The 19238-nt window shown below is 45.5% G+C and overlaps 2 protein-coding genes and 1 long non-coding RNA gene across 10 annotated transcripts in view; 2 read left to right on the top strand and 1 right to left on the bottom strand.

Annotated features, from left to right (window-relative positions):
• LOC125940984 (uncharacterized) overlaps window positions 1–17045 on the bottom strand; it is a 109260-nt gene extending 92215 nt beyond the window's left edge. The window contains exon 1 of one of the 2 annotated variants that reach the window (XR_007464132.1): window positions 16924–17045. This is a non-coding gene — a long non-coding RNA (uncharacterized LOC125940984). The remainder of the gene's footprint in view (window positions 1–16923) is intronic. The other variant, XR_007464133.1, reaches the window with a different exon arrangement.
• LOC119431215 (uncharacterized) overlaps window positions 1–19238 on the top strand; it is a 635270-nt gene that overhangs the window by 72446 nt on the left and 543586 nt on the right. The gene's annotated exons all lie outside the window — the stretch shown is intronic.
• LOC119431222 (TNF receptor-associated factor 3) overlaps window positions 1–19238 on the top strand; it is a 276207-nt gene that overhangs the window by 235274 nt on the left and 21695 nt on the right. The gene's annotated exons all lie outside the window — the stretch shown is intronic.

Here is a 19238-nt window from a genome sequence, read left to right as displayed (position 1 = left end):
ACATTACCTTGGTTCTGTCCAGCTACGTGGCATTGGCACATTTTAGAAGTTTGGATGATGTTACGCGGGACACCGTGTATACAGTCGAACCCAGATATACCGAATCTGAACGGCATCACAAAAAAGTTCGATATACAGGTAAGCACAAAAGCAGGCTGGTGAGCAACTAATTGGCAACTACGGCATCGATTCTGCAGGAACACTAGACAAGAGATGTTGGTAGAATTCGCGGAAAGGAATAGGCTCCATATAATGAATACCTTCTTCAGGAAGCGCAGAAACAGGAAGTGGACCTGGAAAAGCCCTAATGGAGAAACAAGGAATGAAATAGATTTCATACTCTCTACCGATCCCAGCATAGTGCAAGATGTAGAAGTGTTAGGTAGGGTAAAGTGCAGTGACCATACGTTAGTGAGGTCTAGGATTTCTCTCAATTCCAAGAGAGAAAGAATAAAATTAGTCAAGAAGAAACAGGCCAACCTAGACGCAGTAAGGGTTAAAGCAGACCAATTCAGGCTGGTGCTCGCAAACAAATATGCAGCTTTAGAACAGGAAGATGAAGACATCATAGAGGTAATGAATGAAACCGTGATCTCAGAAGCACCAATGGAAGTGGGAGGTAAGGCACCAAGGTAACCAGTAGGTAACCTCTCCCAAGTACCAAAGGACCTAATAAAGAAACGACAAAACCTGAAAGTGTCAAACTCGAGAGATCAGACAGAAATCGCGGAACTGTCAAAACTAATCAACAGGAAGGAAGTAAGGGATATTCGAAATTATAACGGGGAAGGGATTGAGGAAGAAGTAAAATATGGACGCAGCATGAAATCAGTGAGAACAAAACTTGGAATAGGGCAAGGCAAGATGTATGCACTGAAAGATAAGCAGGATAATATGATCAGCAATTTAGATGACATAGTAAAGCAGCGGAAGAATTCATTACTGACCTGTGCAGCCAAGCTACTTTCATTCGAAGTAGCGATGAAAAGGATACAGAGGCTCCTTCTATAACAAGCGATGAAGTTAGAAGGGCCTTGCAAAACTTGACCAGGGGAAAAGCTGCTGGAGAAGATGGAAAAATAGTCGATTTATTCAAAGATGGAGGAGATGTCATGCTTGAAATGCTTGCGGCCCTTTACACGCAATGCCTCATTACTTCAACTGTACCAGAGAGCTGGAAGAACGCCGACATTACACTAATCCAAAAGAAGGGAGACGTTAAAGAATTGAAGAATTATAGACACATTAGCTTGCTTTGAGTAGTGTATAAAATATTCACCAAGATAATTTTCAATATAATCAGGGCAACACTTGACTTCAGTCAACCAATAGAACAGGCTGGCTTCAGGAAGGGATATTCTACGCTGGACCATATCCATGTCATCAATTAGGTAACAGAGAAATCTGCGGAGATGTCCTTTTCATAGATTATGAAAAGGCATTTGATTCAGTAGAGATACCAACAGTCACAGAGTCATTGCGTAATCAAGGAGGACGGGAGGCATGCGTGAATGTCTTGGCAAATATCTACAAAGATTCCACAGGTACCTTGCTTCTTCACAAGAAAAGTAGAAAGTTACCTATGAAGAAAGGTGTCAGGTAAGGAGACACATTCTCTTCAATGCTTTCACTGCACGCTTAGAAGAAGTAATAATGCTCTTAGGCTGGGAATGCTTAGGAGGGAGGATCAATGGTGAATATCTCCGCAACCTTCGGTTTGCAGATGACATTGTCCTATTCAGCCACAATGGGAACGACTTACAACAAATGATGGAGGACCTTAACCGAGAAAGTGTAGCAGTGGGGTTGAAGATTAATATGCAGAAGACAAAGATAGTGTTCAATAGCCTGGCAAGGCAACAAGAATCCAGGATCACCAGTGAGCCTCTGTAGAGTCTGTAAAGGAGGACGTTTATCTATAGGTCAATTACTCACAGGGGACCCTGATCATGAGAAGGAAACTTACAGAGAGATAAAATTGGGTTGGAGTGCATGCGGCGGGTATTACCAAATCTGGATTCTGCCGGTGCTAACATATGGGACAGAAACTTGGAGGCTAACAAAGAATTTCTAGAACAAGTTAAGGACAACACAAATAGCGATGGAACGAAAAATGTTAGGCCTAGCGTTAGGGGACGGGAAGAGAGCGGTGTGGATCAGAGATCAAACGGGGATAGCCGATATTTTAATTGACATTAAGAAGAAAAAATGGAGCTGGGTAGGCCATGTAATGCGTCGGATGGATAACCGGTGGACCATTAGAGTTACAGAATGGATACCAAGAGAAGGGAAGCGCAGTCGAGGACGGCAGAAAACTAGGTGAGGTGATAAGTTAGGAAGTTTTGCTTTCCAAGTATTTTTATAGGACAACAATATCTTTGAAACTAAGATTTTTTGTACAGCAAGGAATGTTTACGGCAGGAATACAGCTAAGTGAACGGTGCTAATGGTTGACAGAATTGGAACATGTAAGTCATAGAAATGAGCAGCGCATGCTTAAAACGACTGATACCACGCATTTGAGAAAAAAAAAATGTTGTTGCTGGTCACACACCACTGGTATACGTCAAGGGAAATGGGAGGTTGGAGGAAGAGTTATGCAGCCTTCATCCTCTACTAGGACATGGGCGAATTAATATTTTCGAATACGAATCAAATAAGAATAATAAGTGACGAATCAAGCATCGAATAGTCAAACGCCGATCCAAAGAATCACAGTATGAATATATAGTTTGGAGCCAGGCTTGTACTGGCTAGGGCAAGAAAAGACATCTAACAATCAATGACAGCAGATGAAGTTTTAACGGATGATCGATAATTGTTAAAAAAGAAGAAAGAGTGACCGAATAGCCTCTCAACATCTTTCTTTATTCTTTATTCAGACATATCCCCGCTTAGCCCGAAAGCGTTACAGCAGGGGGGTTACAAACATGAAAAAATACATGTTGATTAACACTGCACACCTGTTCACATGACAGCCGATTCCACTGAGCAATAGTTTTAACAAAAAAGGAATTGGCATACAGGCGCGTCCTAGCCCGGTATTCTCTAATTTTGCACTGGTGGTCAGTGCGTGCAGACATATAGTTTGGCGGTTTTAGGTACATTTCCCTATCAATTCCAGTTTTGTTATGATATATTTCATACATAAGTTTTAGCCGCAGTTTCTTTCGGCGAGACGATAGCGATTCCTAATTTAGCTCTTTTTTTCATTGCCGTGCAGCTGTACCTCCTCCCGTACCTACCCAAGACGAACCTGGCTGCTCTGTTTTGTATTTTCTCTAGCCCCCATGTATCCTACCTAAGGAAAAGACTCCTCTCGATCAGTCACCTCTTCAAAGCCATCGCCGGAAAAGCATGGGGATCGTCGGTGCGTTCTATGCTGCAACTATACAAAGCGCTTTTTATGGGGTTCTTGCGCTACAGCACCCCGGTGTTGTCAAGCGCCCGGAGAACTAACCTCAGAGTACTTGAGAGCATGCAAGCTCAAGCACTTAGAACGTGTCTTGGCCTACCGCGATGCGCCTCAACAGCTGCAACAATTGCCATCGCCAGGGAACATCCCATCAGAACGTATGTCGCCACAGACACCCTTCGAAATCATCTTCGGCACCTTTCCCGACTACAGTCTCAACGCCTTGCTTCTCTCTCGGAAAGTAGGCCAGATGCAACTTTTTCGGGCACTGTAACCTCCTATCGATCTTCTCTTCCATCGGACTTCACGCCTGCCGCAATACCACCTTGTCCTTTGTGGTGTCTCCGGCAGCCACAAGTGCGGCTCTCCATTCCAGGAGTTACAAAGAAGTCCGACTTGCCAACTTGTGCCCTGAATCATGCTGCTCTACATATGCTGCATGATTCCTACTTTGATCGAATTCACATTTATACAGATGGCTCTTCGACTCTGACCAGCTCTACTGGTGCGGTAGTTATTCCGTCGGCATCATTCTGCAAGAAGTTCAAGATCAGCCACGTCACAACATCGACAGGGTCTGAACTTGCCGCCCTCCGTAGCGCAGTGCTTTATGTGCACGAACAATCACCAAATAATTGGGCTATATTCTGTGACTCAAAGGCAGCCCTACAGTCACTTTTATCAGCTCTGCGCCGCAGCCCATATGAACAATTGGTAGCAGAGATACGAGTACGCTACCATCAAGCGGTGGTCAGAGGCCACGACATTGTATTTCAGTGGCTACCTGGGCACTGCAACATCACTGGTAATGAATGTGCCGACAAAGCTGCCCGTGAAGCACATGACGAATATGAAAGAATCCCCATACCATTGTCAAGAACGGACGCAGCGCGGCACCTCAGCAGTCTTGCCCATACTATAACTCGAAGAAAATGGCATACACCTGAGTTTACCAACCGGCGCCTATATGCCATGGACCCACAGATGCAATTACGACTTTTACCCGGTTTTAAACGACGTGAAGAAACCTTACTGTGCCGCCTGCGATTAGGAGTTTCTTTTACGAACTCCTATTTATTCCTAATTGTAATGGCGGACAGTGCGAACTGCAGCACATGTGGTGTTGAGGAAACCACCAGACATCTCTTATGTGACTGCCCTAGATACGAAGAAGAGAGGATTGCCCTTCGGACTGCTTTGGGGCATTTAGACGACAGGCCTTTTACGGAGGAGAAGATCTTGGGCCCATGGCCTCGTGCGTCTTCTATGTACAGGGCTACAAAGGCGCTGCTGCGCTTTTTGAAGTGCACAAGCCTACATGACCGCCTGTGATGAAACTTAGCCATGAACGCTTGACTGTAAATGTGTGAGGTGCGAACTGTGAACTTCTCTCTTCCTTCTCCTCTTTCAATCCCTTCTCCCCCTTCCCCAGTGCAGGGTAGCCTACCTGGCTCAGCCTGGTTAACCTCCCTGCCTTTCCCTTATGACTTCTCTCTCTCTCTCTTCTCTAGTTTATTTATGAGACATATCTGTGATGGGTCCCAAAGGGTACAAGCATATTCCAAAATAGGTCTTATACAAGTTAGATATGCCGTGCTTCTAAGGTTAGAATTTGCACATTTTAAATTTCTTTGAATGTAATTCAAAGCAACTGCCGCTTTGCCAACCACATAGTCCACATGTGCCCCCCAAGAGCAGTCGCCCGACAGCATCACGCCCAAATATTTAGTCGTGAATTTCTTGCTTAAAATATTATTCATAAGATAGTAGCTGGCATCGATTACATTTTTCTTCTTAGTAAAGCGCACATGGACGCACTTACCCGCATTAAAATTCATTTTCCACTTAGAGCACCATTCGCAAATACGTTCTAGGTCGGCCTGCAGTTTGACAACATCATTTTCATTATCAATTTTTCTATACACAATACAGTCATCCGCGAAGAGCCGCATGTTAGAGTCAATACCTAAATTAATGTCATTAATATATATGAGAAAAAGAAGAGGCCCCAGGACAGATCCTTGCGGGACGCCTGATGTGACCTCAAGATAATCTGAATTAGTACCATTCAAGACAACAAGTTGACGGCGATTTGACAAATAGTTTTCTATCCAGCTAAGAACACTGGAATCTATATTTAACATTCGGAGTTTATGAAGTAGTAAAGAATGGCAAACAGTATCAAATGCCTTGCGGAAGTCTAGAAAATATACAGTCTATTTGCCCACCCAAATCAACTACAGAAGCTAGGTCATCATAAAATTCAATCAGTTGTGTCGTACATGAAAACCCCTTGCGAAATCCGTGTTGTCTGTTCGTAAGCACTGCGTTGTCCATTAGATGTTTCATGATAGCCTTGTATATTATGTGTTCCATGACCTTGAATGAGATAGAAATAAGTGAGATGGGTCTATAATTAGTAACTTCTTTTTTTAGAGCCTCCTTTGTGAATTGGGACTACATTTGCTATTTTCCAGTCCTGTGGCATCTGACCAGTAGTTAACGACTTGTGGAAAATTAAATAAAGGTAAAGCGAGACGGCGTGAGCGCACTGTTTTAAAATTCTTGGAGAGCTACCATCAGGACCGATAGCCTTACTTTGATCAAGGTTCTTTAGCAGGGATTCAATGCCGCGAATGCTAAGTTCGATTGGTTGCATAAGAGGAACGTTGCTATTTGATGATTGTGGGCTGCATGCAGATTGAGAAAGAAAGACTGGTTGGAAATATCTGTTTAGGCATGTCGCTTTTTCTGCATCGTCAGAAAGAGTGCGTTCATTGTAAATAATTTCATTTATTTCAACAGGATCAGACCCACATCCCTTCAAGTACTGCCAGAACGGTTTAGGATTTGTTTTCATTTTGTCATTTAATGGTTTAAGATACTGTTCTTTTGCTTTTTTCGACAGGCTTTTGTATTCGCGTGTTAATTCTTGTAGCCTTTTAAAATGTGCGTGTGTCTTTTATATATCTATATAGATATTTCTTTTATATCTTTGAAACTCATGCCTTCGTTTTTTAACTAGCTTCAATACACGAAGGTGATCCATGGTTTTTTACGCTTTTGGAGCCTAGCCGATTGAATACTAGGTATGAACTTCTCTGTAAGATCTAAGAGCTTTTTTCTAAATGTGCTCCACAAATATTCTACTTCGTGTTCTTCCGCAAAGCATTCAAAAACAGGAAGAAAATCAAGAAGTTTATCAGAAATTTATGAATAATCGCCCTTTTCAAAGAAGAAAACTCTTCTACTAATGCGCCTTTTTGTGCGCTGTACTTTCGTTTTAATCCCGATGATCACTAATACCTGGATGATATGGACATTACCAACCAAATTTGGCGAATTACAAAAGAGAAGATCCAGGGTACTATTTATTCGAGTGGGTTCAAGGACATACTGAAAAAAGCCGAAACTATCAGCCAGGTTCTTCATTTCTAGATTGGTACGGCTAGCCTTCATTAACTCGCATGTGCCGTTATCCCACTTTACGTCGGGCAAATTAAAATCACCCGCGAGCAATATTACTTGGCCAGATGCCTCCGAAACGATATCGTACAGCATTTTCAAAACACGGAAATCCGTACTTGGTGGTCGATAAAATGCTCCAGTGACAAAAGAAAGATTGTTAGCTAGTGTAACTGTGCACCAAACCGACTCGACCGAGTCATGACCGATGTTCAGCATCGAAGACGAAAGGGACGAATGAACTAATAGAAAAACACCACCGCCATGACCCGGCCTGTCGTTGCGATAAGCAGTATAGTTGCAGGGGAACACCTCATTATCAGTGATGGATGGGTTAAGCCAGGATTCAGTACCAAACACTATATCTGCCTTTAATGACTCAACCAATCCAGCAAACTCATCTATCATTGTTGACTATACTACGGCAATTTACAACCGCAATAACTAAATCACGATGAACAAAGCAAATATGATTTGTATGTCACCGTTTTGACAGGGCAACAACTTCTTCCTTCTCATCGTCCCATGTAAACGCTCTGCCATTTATGATCAGCTTATCGGCCTTCAACTTAACCTGGTTATTCTTATCTGCCTTCTTTACTTTTCCGTATTCCCAAAGTTTCTTTCGCACTGCTCGAGTTTCGAATGAAAAGTCCTGTTCTACACTGTAAGAGGAGCCCTTGAACTTGCTTGCATTTTTCAAAACGGCCATTTTTTCTTTATCGGATGAAAAATTTACCATTATAGGTCTTTTCTTCCCTTCATGAAAGCGACCAACTCGATGGGCCCTCTGAACCGACTGCAGTTCGATTCCCAAATTAGTAGTGCAGATACCCTTAACCAAGGATTCAGCTTGTTCCCACGTTTCGGACCGATCATTGTCATCTATCCCGTAAAACACGAGGTTCAATCTACGGCTTCTGTTTTCGAGGTCTGCATTTTTCTTTTGCAGAATTCTTACTTGATGGCTTAGATCCCTAATTACAGTTGCTTGTTCTTGTACTAGCTTCATAACATTACCTATCTGGTCTTGGGTTTTGTCAAGCTTACTGTCCATTTCAGCCATTTTGGTATCATGACTAGTTATCCTTGCATCAATGTTATCTAACTTATTCATGATAGTATCCTGTAATTTCTTCAAGAAATCCATTTCGCCTTTATCGAAAGGCCCAGGGTTGAGCTCAATGTCGCCGGAAAGTAGCAAGAGCAGACCGAGCCATAAAACGCGGTTCACAACGAAACGAAAACGTCTATCACGTCTAGTGCAATGTACTCGCGCTATACATGCAACACTCGCCCGCGTGGGAGGAGCCGGCAACGCCATGACTGCTTTAGAAGTTTCAATTATGTAGAGAGCACTAACCTGCAGAAGCAACAGTGGCGTGAGCTGCATGTCGGCAAGCGTGCCGGCTCCAAATCCAAAACCTAGAGCGAACATCTTAGAGGGAACATCTTGAGAATAAGCGTAATCATTCTCAGAATTGACGCAAGTATTTATTATCCTCACTTTTTTTTTTTTTGGTCAGTGGACGATGCTCACTGGACAAGGCCGCTGGGGGTACCGAGCTGATGCATTTTTGTATCAGATAAACGCGACTCTTTGTGACACAATTACGACGCAATGGTGGCCCTCCAGCGGCTTTCCACCGCTCACAGATGGCGTGGAAAGCTACGGTTCAGGAAGCTGCCACCTAATGTTCATTTGGCCTAGTTTAACACATCCTCTCCTTTTGGATCCCGTTTAGTCACCTGCCTTGTTTTCCAGGGCGTCTCATACTGCCTGCTATCCCGCTATTAGTATATAGGCTTAGGCATTACTGGCCCGGGTTAAACACCTTCTTTCTACGTGTGGCGTATGGGGAACGGCGAAAGTGGATGGGCTTGTAAGCGGATGGGCGCATCCATTATTTTGTGCCGGAGCTCCTTTTGTTATCGCGTACAATGAATGGGCCGTTTGTCACGGTACTCCGGACTATAGAGCGGCACTATCTATACACAATGGCACGTACTCAGTGACCCAGGTTCGTCCGATGGTTGGTTTCGAACGCAGTTACCTCAACACCGCAGCCCAGTGCGCTACCCTTTCGGCCAATGGCTATAGGCGGGAAAACGGTCAGATACAAGCATACATACAAATATAGATAGATAGACAGATAGATAGATAGTCCCCGGAAAGTGCTTGAAGCACCCAAAGAATGCCAAGTCAAAATAATGATTGCTCGTGATTGTGAATTGCGCCATTGGTGAAACTTGTAGGAACACGTTTCTCTTTTATAACGCCGAAGACGTCGCTAGGTTCTTTTTCTTAATTGCTATTTTATTGTTCCACAACAAGTTTACAGCTGCAGCAGAAAAGGTTTGGCACAAGTGACTGATGACGGGATCAGGGAAACTGCGGTACGCGGCGCTCTTGTTCCCGTGCAAAGTGCTATCTAATGTGCCAGATGATTTATGCTTCAAAGAGGGAGTTCCTGGCACTCTCGTTTTAGGCAGTTCTAGGGAACGACAACGTCGCGTACCGCAGTTTATCTGCTCGGGTGACTTGGTCACTTGTGGTTATCTTTGTCAGCTGCAGCTGTACCTCCCTTTACCTTTTCATAATACCAGCCGTATATTTGCTCTTTTCTTTCACCAATATCCCTTTCTATGTTGTGAATTTCTTTGCCACTTGTAATACGCTCGCCGACGATAATGAATCAGTTGTTTTGTCGCCACGTCACTCATGAATAGCGAGTTAGCATTGCGGCATGGTGACTCACGATCAAGGAAAAAGGAACCATATCTGTTCCGGCTGCTACGGCATTAGGCCACATGAAATACCACTGTCACTGACGCTATCGTGTCAATCGTTCTTCGCCGCTTCGTAAAGATGAAGGGGCGAAAAGTGCGCATTGTGGTATTGCAGTAACGGAAAGAAGGCGCTCAATTTATCTGTCCTTGTTACGTAGGCCGACGGGTATAAGACCAGCGAGAAGATATAGCGGTATACAAGCTATAAAAAGCCAGTCCGCACTATACGTGCTTGAAGACATGGCCATGCCGTATACTGGACAACGGCGGGTTCACCGATTTCGCGACCACGCCGTCGCTGGCGTCAACTGGCGACCGACGCGGTTCGTCGACGAGGTGCCGAATCCACGCGTATGCGGCCTCTGCCGCATCATCCCACAACGAACGGTGCTGTTGCCGTGCTCGCACGCTCTGTGCCAGCCCTGTCATGCAGCCAGTTCCGAAGGCGGCAGTGGGCAGTGTCCCTTGGACCAAGAGCCATTCCAGGAAGCGGAATGCTGTGCTGCTGACTTCCCTGCCAGGATAGGCAACAGCCTAAAGGTGAGGAGGAAAAGAAGAATGTGCAGGTCCCACGCACTGTGGGAACCGATTTTATGCGGCGCATTTTGCAGGTATCTGGCTATCCAGCACTGTTTTGGGTTCCGCAAGGCCATAGCAGGTGCACCAACTTGTTTGTGTAAACTTACCATTTGTGTGTGGGTTGCGAGAGTATGTTTGCGTGAAGATGGCAGTGCGAGGACGGACCACGTTGAAGACGATCGTGTACGTGAAGGGCGTGGTTCACACGTCGGCCTTTCGACGTTAGCTTACGACATGGCGCTTGTTGGATTCCACGTAGGTAGTGCACGAGCGCAAGTGAGAGAAAAAACTGATTGTGGCGTCATCTGTGACTACGTTTCGTACAATCGTATACGTACACCCGGCCACAAAATATTACGGACCATGAAATGTGAGAAAAAAGCTGAATATCTCCGCAGCCTCTCAGCGCAATCCGTTATTTGGATTTCGGGCCTCGACTAGAATGTGCTAACAAAATTGTCGTGTACGACTTTACTGGCTACTGCTACAGGGTGCTCGGGAATTGAACGTGTTCTGAGATTCCCCTGGTCCATAAACTTTTGTGGCCGGGTGTACCTGTCGCTTTGCCACGTGGTGTGCGCTATAACGAGGATGACACATGTACTCCGGCGAAGGAAATATTAGAACTTCGTCGACTTGGGTGACCATGACAATGGTACACCATCGCACAGTTTCTACGTAGCGTAAGCTGCTACGAGGAAAGTACTGGGGAAAGTGGGCTGGTCCCGGAGACAGTGCAGTCTGAAACGAGGCCTCAAAGCGGGAGCTGTGACAAATAATGTTGACGAGAAGGTTGCTCGAGGCGCACGCGGCGAGTATTCAAGGAGCTGGACGGCTTTGGAACGAGCAAGCTATGCGTGCGATCGTGCCAAGATATTGCTACGAGGCGCTGCCGTAGCGAACGATCATGACAAGACTGACGAAGACAACGATCGTCGAAATTCGCACGCGCGAGCTTTATCTTGCATGCCAACATCTTGCAACACAATATATACGTTGTATATATGGTGTTCTAGCGAAGGATACGAACGCCATAGTGGGTCACGCTCTCCAGCCCTTTCAAGTGGGTCGATCCCTCCTGCGCTTTCCTCGAAAAACGCCGCTCGTGCCGAGAGCTCTGACCCTGAAACAACGGTCGGCCCAAACGGCTGGTGTCTAATAAACGCATGTACAGTGTAAATACATTGTCAAACGTCTTTTCTCCCTGTAACAATATACAGGGTGATATCAAACTTAAGTCGGCAGGATTTTTTTTTTTTAGTTCGGCGCTGAGATGTACGTGGAGAACACCTCTATACAGTAAGGTTATGCTCCCAGGCGGACACATAATGAGGTGGTAATTAGTTATGTCGGAGGATCGAATAACTAAAATTGAATAATTTTTAGTGGCTGCAGTAAGCAGGCATGTTTGTATTGAAAAGTTTGACGCAATCGTGTTTCTACAGTTTCATTTGACAGAATTCTTCTGTAGTGGAACCGTTCTCCGACATATCGAACTGCAAAGTTTAGTAGCCGTTCTCAGCGATTACGCATGCAAGACAAGTTAACCTACCGCGGCGCCATCTCTCGCGCCACTTTCTTTAGTACTTGTGCATGTGTGTACACAATTAGTCATGAGAGTGTTGCCAGCGCGGCTCGAGGCCAAGGCGGCGGAAGTGGAGCACCCCATTATCGTCTAGTACAAGAGCTTTGGAGCAGGCGATTGGCAAATAAACCAGCTGCAGCTACCCTGTACTCCAAGACTGCCGAATTTCGACGCCCTCGCAAGAACCAATCGGCGCTGGCGCACTGTTTGAAGCCCTGAAAACTCGGCGTATCGCACCAAAGTTCGGTCACGTAGCCACAACGTCACTAATGCTAACGTGGCCCCTCCATATACGATTTAGTGTCAGATCATTGGGCAAGTAGTGTGCCAAGAGCTTGACCGACGCGATGTGGCTATTTCCGATGTTACCGGCAACACGTTATTTACGTTTGCCTATTGGGATTGCCCATATCTGCTAATGAAATTCTATGTTCTTTTTTGCTATTCTTTTTGAAATCCAGGTTTATTGCTGGAATGAAGTGCATGGCTGCGGGTTCTTGGGCACCATCGAACATGTCCTTCGCCACTACGAGAACGAGTGCACATTTCACAGCGTGGAATGTATGCGATGTGGCGAGGGAGTCCAGCACAAAGATCTCCCAGTGCACTACGTGGCCGGATGCAGTGCAGCAGCCACAGAGCAGTCGTTCTTGGAGTCTACTGCATTGGCACTTCACGACGTGAGCAGCGCACTTCAAGATCTGGAGTCGCTCTTGACGGACCCGTGCCGGGACCAGATTCAGGTGAATGAGCTCACGGAACACGCCAGGAGTCGGGATACTAGGTTCGCCGAGATCACTCGCCGAGCTCGGAGCATCTGAGCAGAACCTTAAGGCCGACGTGACACAAATGGCGGCCGCAGTTTCGTCGACAGTGTCGCACCAGCTGACGTCTGGTCGAAATCCGGCGGAGGAAGCCAGCACGTCGTTGTCGTTGCTCTGGGGGCGGCGCTGATACTTCGAAAGTTGGAACATTTCGACCAACCTGTCACTCAGCATTCCGAAAGATTTGTGGCAAACTTCGCAGCAGGGCAGTCCCCGCAGTGTCATTGCTGACTGCCAGCCTTATGCCGGAAGCGTTCGGCATTTAAACAGCGCACTGTTGGCTACAGGGAGCTACGTTGCAGATTGCTTCTATGACCTGGTCCTCAAAAACTGTGACGTTATTTTTTCTTTCCAAGGAAAATCGGGCAACATTTGTTGAAATTACGGTGCTACACATGAGGGACACATACTTTACAGTTGTGGTCTCCAAGGATTGCATTGATGGAACTCCTTATGTGAAAGTGAAAATTAGGTTTTACGGGCTGCTGTCTGGCTCTCGTTGTTTACCGCCTACATGGAGTGTGAATGTTTTGGGTGTAGATGAATGTGATAGTCCATTGTCTTCATTTGACACGCCTTGCCATTGTAAGCTCGGCAAAGACCCATTGGTACATTTTAACCGCGCATTTAGGATAGCATTTGATTCTTTGAAAAACGGTGGTTTCCTTCGGGACGGCAAAATTCAGTTCGAGATCGAGCTCTCAATTAAAAAAAAAATGCCAGTCTACATCTTCAAGCGCCTAATGTTCATCACCATTGACATGGCACGAGTATATTCTCCTGACTATTTACCATATCCATGTGATATCGGCATAGCAAGGTTTTGATGGTTGTTCTGCATCCTAATGAAATATGTGCCGTGAAATTTCTTGTTTCATATTTTTATGCTTGTTAGCCGAATCATTTATAGCATTTTTGTAATTGTGACGTTATTGTCTGTTCAATTTATTTATTTCATTATTTATATTTCTTGTACTCCATACACAAGACCCTCCCTGTGGTTTAACAACCTTGCTGCTTCCGCATCGGCATTCTCCCATCTGTTTAACAAAACACGCCCCAGATGCGCACATTAGAGCACTGCACGGACCAATTTTTTTAGCCCGGGCCCGACCAGGGCCTGTTTTTACGTTGGGCTGCCCACCCGAGCCCGATGAAAACTTTTATGGCGAGACCCGGGCCCGGCCCGGGCCCGGAAATAATCTACGTTACCCGCCCGGCCCGGCCCGCCACCCCTTTACCTTAGGCCCGAGCCCGGCCCGAGCCCGACTCGAAACCGGGCCGAACCCGGCCCGAGACCGAAAAAAATGTCCCAGTTTCGCCATAAGGGCGAAGCAATGAATGCGATAGCAACACAGCAATGTCATACGAAGTAAGGTGAGCGGCTTTGGTAGCAATATGAATTGTAGTAAACATGAGCTGATTAAGTAAGCAGGTGTGCTGCGGCGTAAGTAGACCGACATGAAGAGAGACTCGATGACCACGAGAAGGCGCGTGTGAAACGGTGGTGTTGATGAGAAGCGCTGCCCGTGGGCAGCGCGTGCGAAGGGACACACCGGTAGCGCTGCACTGCCGATCCGGGCAGCATTGCATGTGTAGCGTGCGTTGGAAAATGTGGCCCGACTATTACTAACTGAATGAACAAGCGTGGTGTGAGCGCGCACAAACAAACACGAATAGATCACACTGAATGACTGCAGACAACGACTGTCAAAACGCTGGCAGCAAGCATACGCCGCCGCGGGCGAAGGTACGTGCGGTCTATCGCCTCAACGGAAACTGAGCGGCGAATGCACGGCGCATAAAGCTCAGAGCCGTGTGGAGATAAGAGACGGTGTGAGCGAGTGCGGTTGTTGGCAGAGTAGGAATGCGCCCCCCCCCCCCCCCCCCCCGCTCCCTCCGGCGCTCGCTTCCCGCTTCCTTGCTTGCGCGTGGAAGATTGAGTGCGTTCGCTCTCCGTGACAGCGTGCGTCCCCGCACGCTTCCGCTCGGGCATACGGCGCGCGGCGAAGATTTTATCTATACGGAACCTCACGGCGACGGCGACGGCGACGGCGACGGCAACGGCGACGGCGACGGCAACGGCGACGGCAACGGCGACGGCGACGGCAACGGCGACGGCGACGGCAACGGCGACGGCAACGGCAACGGCGACGGCAACGGCGACGGCGACGACGACGACGACGCCGACGGCAGAAATCCGGTGGAAGTGTCCATATATTTGCTATCGCAATAAAATGTTTTTCAGAGTTGGGACGCCCGAGAATAACTCGCTGCACGTTACATGCACACCACCAGAAAGCCCGGCCCGGGCCCGCGTCAAAAAACCCGAGCCCGGCCCGGGCCCGGGTCAAAAAGCATACGCCGTGCCCGAGCCCGGCCTGAACCCGTGAAAAAACTGTTCTACCCGGCCCGGCCCGGCCCACGGGCCCGGCCGGGCCGGGTAGAACAGTTTCTTGTAATAACAAATGCTTAAATACTAGCATAAATGGCAACACAGAGAATACAGCAAGCATACCAGTAGGTACCAGACCTATAAAATAACACATCAAAAGAAGCACATTTGATAAAAATTAAACAATAAAGCATTCAACGTTAAATTATTCACTGTGTAAAACACAGCAACGTGAAACGCAAACAGCAGTATACGTTGGCCCATGTCCCAAGAACATAAAAGAATAAGAACATCCGTGAACGTACGCAAAATAATTAATTTTAAAATAGTTGACGTAGTAATCGTAATGTGGCCTTCGCGGTATCTTTGTATCCAATAAGAAAACGGAAGGGTATGTTTCAAGGACTGCAATTGAAGAAAAGTACGGAAACGTGGTAGTAGCCATGAGTCAGTGCTACGTGTGCGAGTGTCACTGTAGTGTTGAACCTGTGAAATTGGGGTAATGAAATTCTTCAAAGTGGGTGAAGATACATGAAAGTAAGCACAATACACGAAATTCTTACATATGCTGTAAATTTAAAATGTTTTTTCACTGGAAATAAAGTTTTGTCGGTGATAATAATGAATATTCGCGATGTTGCGAAGAACTTTCTTTCGTAATAAATGATTAAATATTTGTAATATTTCTTTGTGCAGTAGTCAAACATACCAAACTACAATAATTAATATGTGAAAGAAATAGTGCGGAATAAATGTGTAACTTTGCTTGCACTGGAAGAATGGCACGACAACGCGACAAAGTACTCATTGAAACTTTTTTACAGTAATTGTCAATGGGGGAATCCCAAGTGAGGTACGAGCCAAGTGTGACGCCAACAATACTAACATAAAAGACTGACAGGTGCATGAAGGTCATGAAAGTAGAGTTTTAGTTTAGAGGACGTAATCTATTAGCTTGCTCTAGAATCCAAACTCTGCGTAGGTTTGGCTAGGACCGGAGCGGCTTGTGAATGTAAACAGATCGCAAGCTTCTTGCTTCGCCAAGTCTCCCTTGCCCAAGAATGCTGTTGTCGCCGTAGATGATTTGGGAGCTGAAACAATAGTTGAAGCATGGTGTCTTTTTCTCTCGATTCTGGATTACGAAGCCTTGCTTTTGCGTAAGAGTAGCCATCTTGATATTGTCACGCGCCTTGTGAGAGAACGGGCGACGCGACGTTTATTGAGGGTAGCGGCTCCTGAAAAGCACGGCGCTGTGGGCTGGCTATCGAACGGGCGGAGAAGCACGCGCACTTCTTTCTTCTTGTCCGTGCCTGCCTCTCAGCACTGTACCCACTAATGCTGGTGGCAATATGTACAAGCACTGTTGAGTGATTCACCTTACCTGATATTCATGTTTGACACCTGTTTATAGTTTAGGCCGCGAGAGATACTGGGGGGTGATTTCGAACTTATTTACTTCCCAATAGAATTTCGCGTACACGTCGGCTCACACCAGACCTCATGTAAAAGCACGTTCTAAAAATTAGGGACAGCATGACACTCGTCTTTATTAAAATGTTCTGTCTGCCAAAACAAATGTATTCTTTGTTATTGATTTGTTTTCTTTTTTGCTATTAAGGTGTATTGCTGGAACGAAAGGCTAGGCTGCGAGTACACGGGCACCATGGACCGTATGCTGGAGCACTACGAGAAGGAATGCACATTTCACAGCGTGGAATGTTTGCGATGCGGCGAGGCAGTCCAGCACAGCGACCTGCCAACGCACCACGTGGCCGGATGCATTGCGGGTGTTTCATCCGCGATCGCAGAGTACCCGTCCTCGGAGCATACAGCGCTAACCGTTGAAGACGTGAGTCCTGCTCTTGAAGACTTGAAGGCGATGTTGGGGGACCCTAACCACGACCAGCTGCTGCCAGTCATTCAGAGTCAGTTGAATGAGCTTACAGAACAAGTCAAAAGCCAGGAAGCCAGTTTAGCTGAGATCACCCACGAGCTCGGAGCAACCGAGCGCAATCTAATTGGTGAGATGGCTCAAATCACCACCGCTATTTCACATGTTATTTCGCAGCAGCGGAGATCTCGGCAAAATCGGAGGGAGGAAGCCAGGATGATGTCGTCGCCGTCGTGGCGCTCAAAAATCGCTATGATACTTCGAAAGTGCGAATACTGCACTATACAGTCAATTAAATTATTCATGATCATCATGATCGTCATGGATTTATTTCTACCCATGACTAAGTTTTACTGAAGATCACCTGGGCCCTTAGCAATGCTTGTAGTTCTGGGCCCATGAATTGAATTGAATTGAGTTTATTAATCACATGAAGATTTGTACATTGGGTATGATATAAAGGTGGGGTCCTATAACTCTCGCAGGAGTTGTGGAAGGGGCCCCTATGTTATATGCTGTTACACAAAGACTTGAGCGCGCGCGAAAAAGAATGGGTGAGACAGTACAAATATGGTACATACTCATGAAGCAAGTGACGCGAGCATGAAAGAGCGAAGATTAGTTTTGTAGCTGATAAGTTGCTGTTGTGCTGTAAGATCTGTTGGTAATTTATTCCAGAGCTGCGATGCGGTATGCGAGAATGTAAATGATCCATAATTAGTGCGAGATTTAGGAACGGTTAGAGTTTTCGAGGTGACTGATCGTAGAGGATATGTGGCATTTTGACAATTAATTTTTACAGAAGGACATAGTACGATTTTGTACATGATTTTATAGGGCAAAACGAGAATGTGGTAATCAATGCAACGTTTCACCGGCAGTATGTTAAGTAATGGGTAGGCGAATGTGATTGAGTCCGTTCTTTTTAGGAAGAGAATAGCTCGAAGAGCAGTATTTTGTGCTGCAATACTTGGCAATAAAGTGATGGTGTACGTGAGTCCGTATATGGTAATAGCATACGTAATATGCGAATGTATAAAACTGACATAAAGTGTACGGAGTGTGTTCAAAGGGAAGATGTAACGTAGTTTATACAGTATTGGGATTTTCTTATAGATGGTTGGTGTAGTTTCGTGGATATGTTTATGCCATTTTAGTTGACTGTCGAGGTAGACGCCCAAAAATTTCGTCTCGTTAACCCTTTCCAAAGAAGAGCTGTTGAAGTTTAATGTTTTAGTGTTCATTAGTCGGGTGTTTTTTGCAGTGAATACTATATAGTTACTTTTCTTTGTGTTTGCGATAAGACAGTTAGATTGAAGCCAGTTAGATAGTCTTAGCAGGACATCATTGCCTTTTTTTGTAAAGATCTGCTTCCGTATTAGCTGTCAGGAAAATATTGGTATCGTCCGCGTATAAAATGCAGTCTTCTGAGAGATAGTCGGGTAAATCGTTGATGTATGCTACAAAAAGAAAAGGTCCTAATATGGATCCCTGGGGAATTCCGCTGTTAGTTATCATTTGGGATGACGACAGATTGCCAACCACTACGTACTACTGCCGGTTTTTCAAATATGTGCTAATTAGGCTTAGGGGCGCTCCACGAATACACCACTTTTCAAGTTTTTTTAGCAATATGTCGTGGTTAACAAGATCAAAAGCCTTGGTCAGGTCCATGAAAATACCCATGGTTAATAATTGTATTTCTATGTTTATTTTAGTTTTTTCCACAATGTTAATTAACGCTGTCTCAGTCGACTTACTTTTTATATATCCGTATTGCTCTTTAGCATAAACGTTGTGCGCTGTGAAAAACTTATCTAATCGGGCTAGCACTACTTTCTCAAAAACCTTAGAAAACGGGGACAATACGGATATTGGTCGGTAATTGGACATAATCATTTTATCCCCTTTCTTAACACTGGCACAACCTTGGAAATTTTTAGTAGTGTCGGGAACGACCCTGAAACGAACATATCGTTGATGATATGTGATGGGGGTTCGCATATAATAATCGAACAATGTTTAATCAGTGATGCAGATACCAAGTCTAGACTGGTTGATGAAGTATTTCTTAAAGAAAGGATTATGTTGTTGACCTCATGAGGGTCAGTAGGCTTAAGAAAGAGAGAACTGGAAGGGTTAGTTCTTGTGACTGTGTCTGAATGTGATGTATGTGAGTTATTTACAATTAAATTATTGGTCATTGTAGTGAAATAACTGTTGAAGCTTTCAGCAATAATAGAAGGATCACTTACTATCGTGTCATTTACCGAGATTCCACATATACTGCTTGT

This window comes from Dermacentor silvarum, chromosome 10 (assembly GCF_013339745.2).
Source record: "Dermacentor silvarum isolate Dsil-2018 chromosome 10, BIME_Dsil_1.4, whole genome shotgun sequence".
Taxonomy (NCBI): Eukaryota; Metazoa; Arthropoda; class Arachnida; order Ixodida; family Ixodidae; genus Dermacentor; species Dermacentor silvarum.
This window is presented reverse-complemented; position numbering and strand designations above follow the sequence as displayed.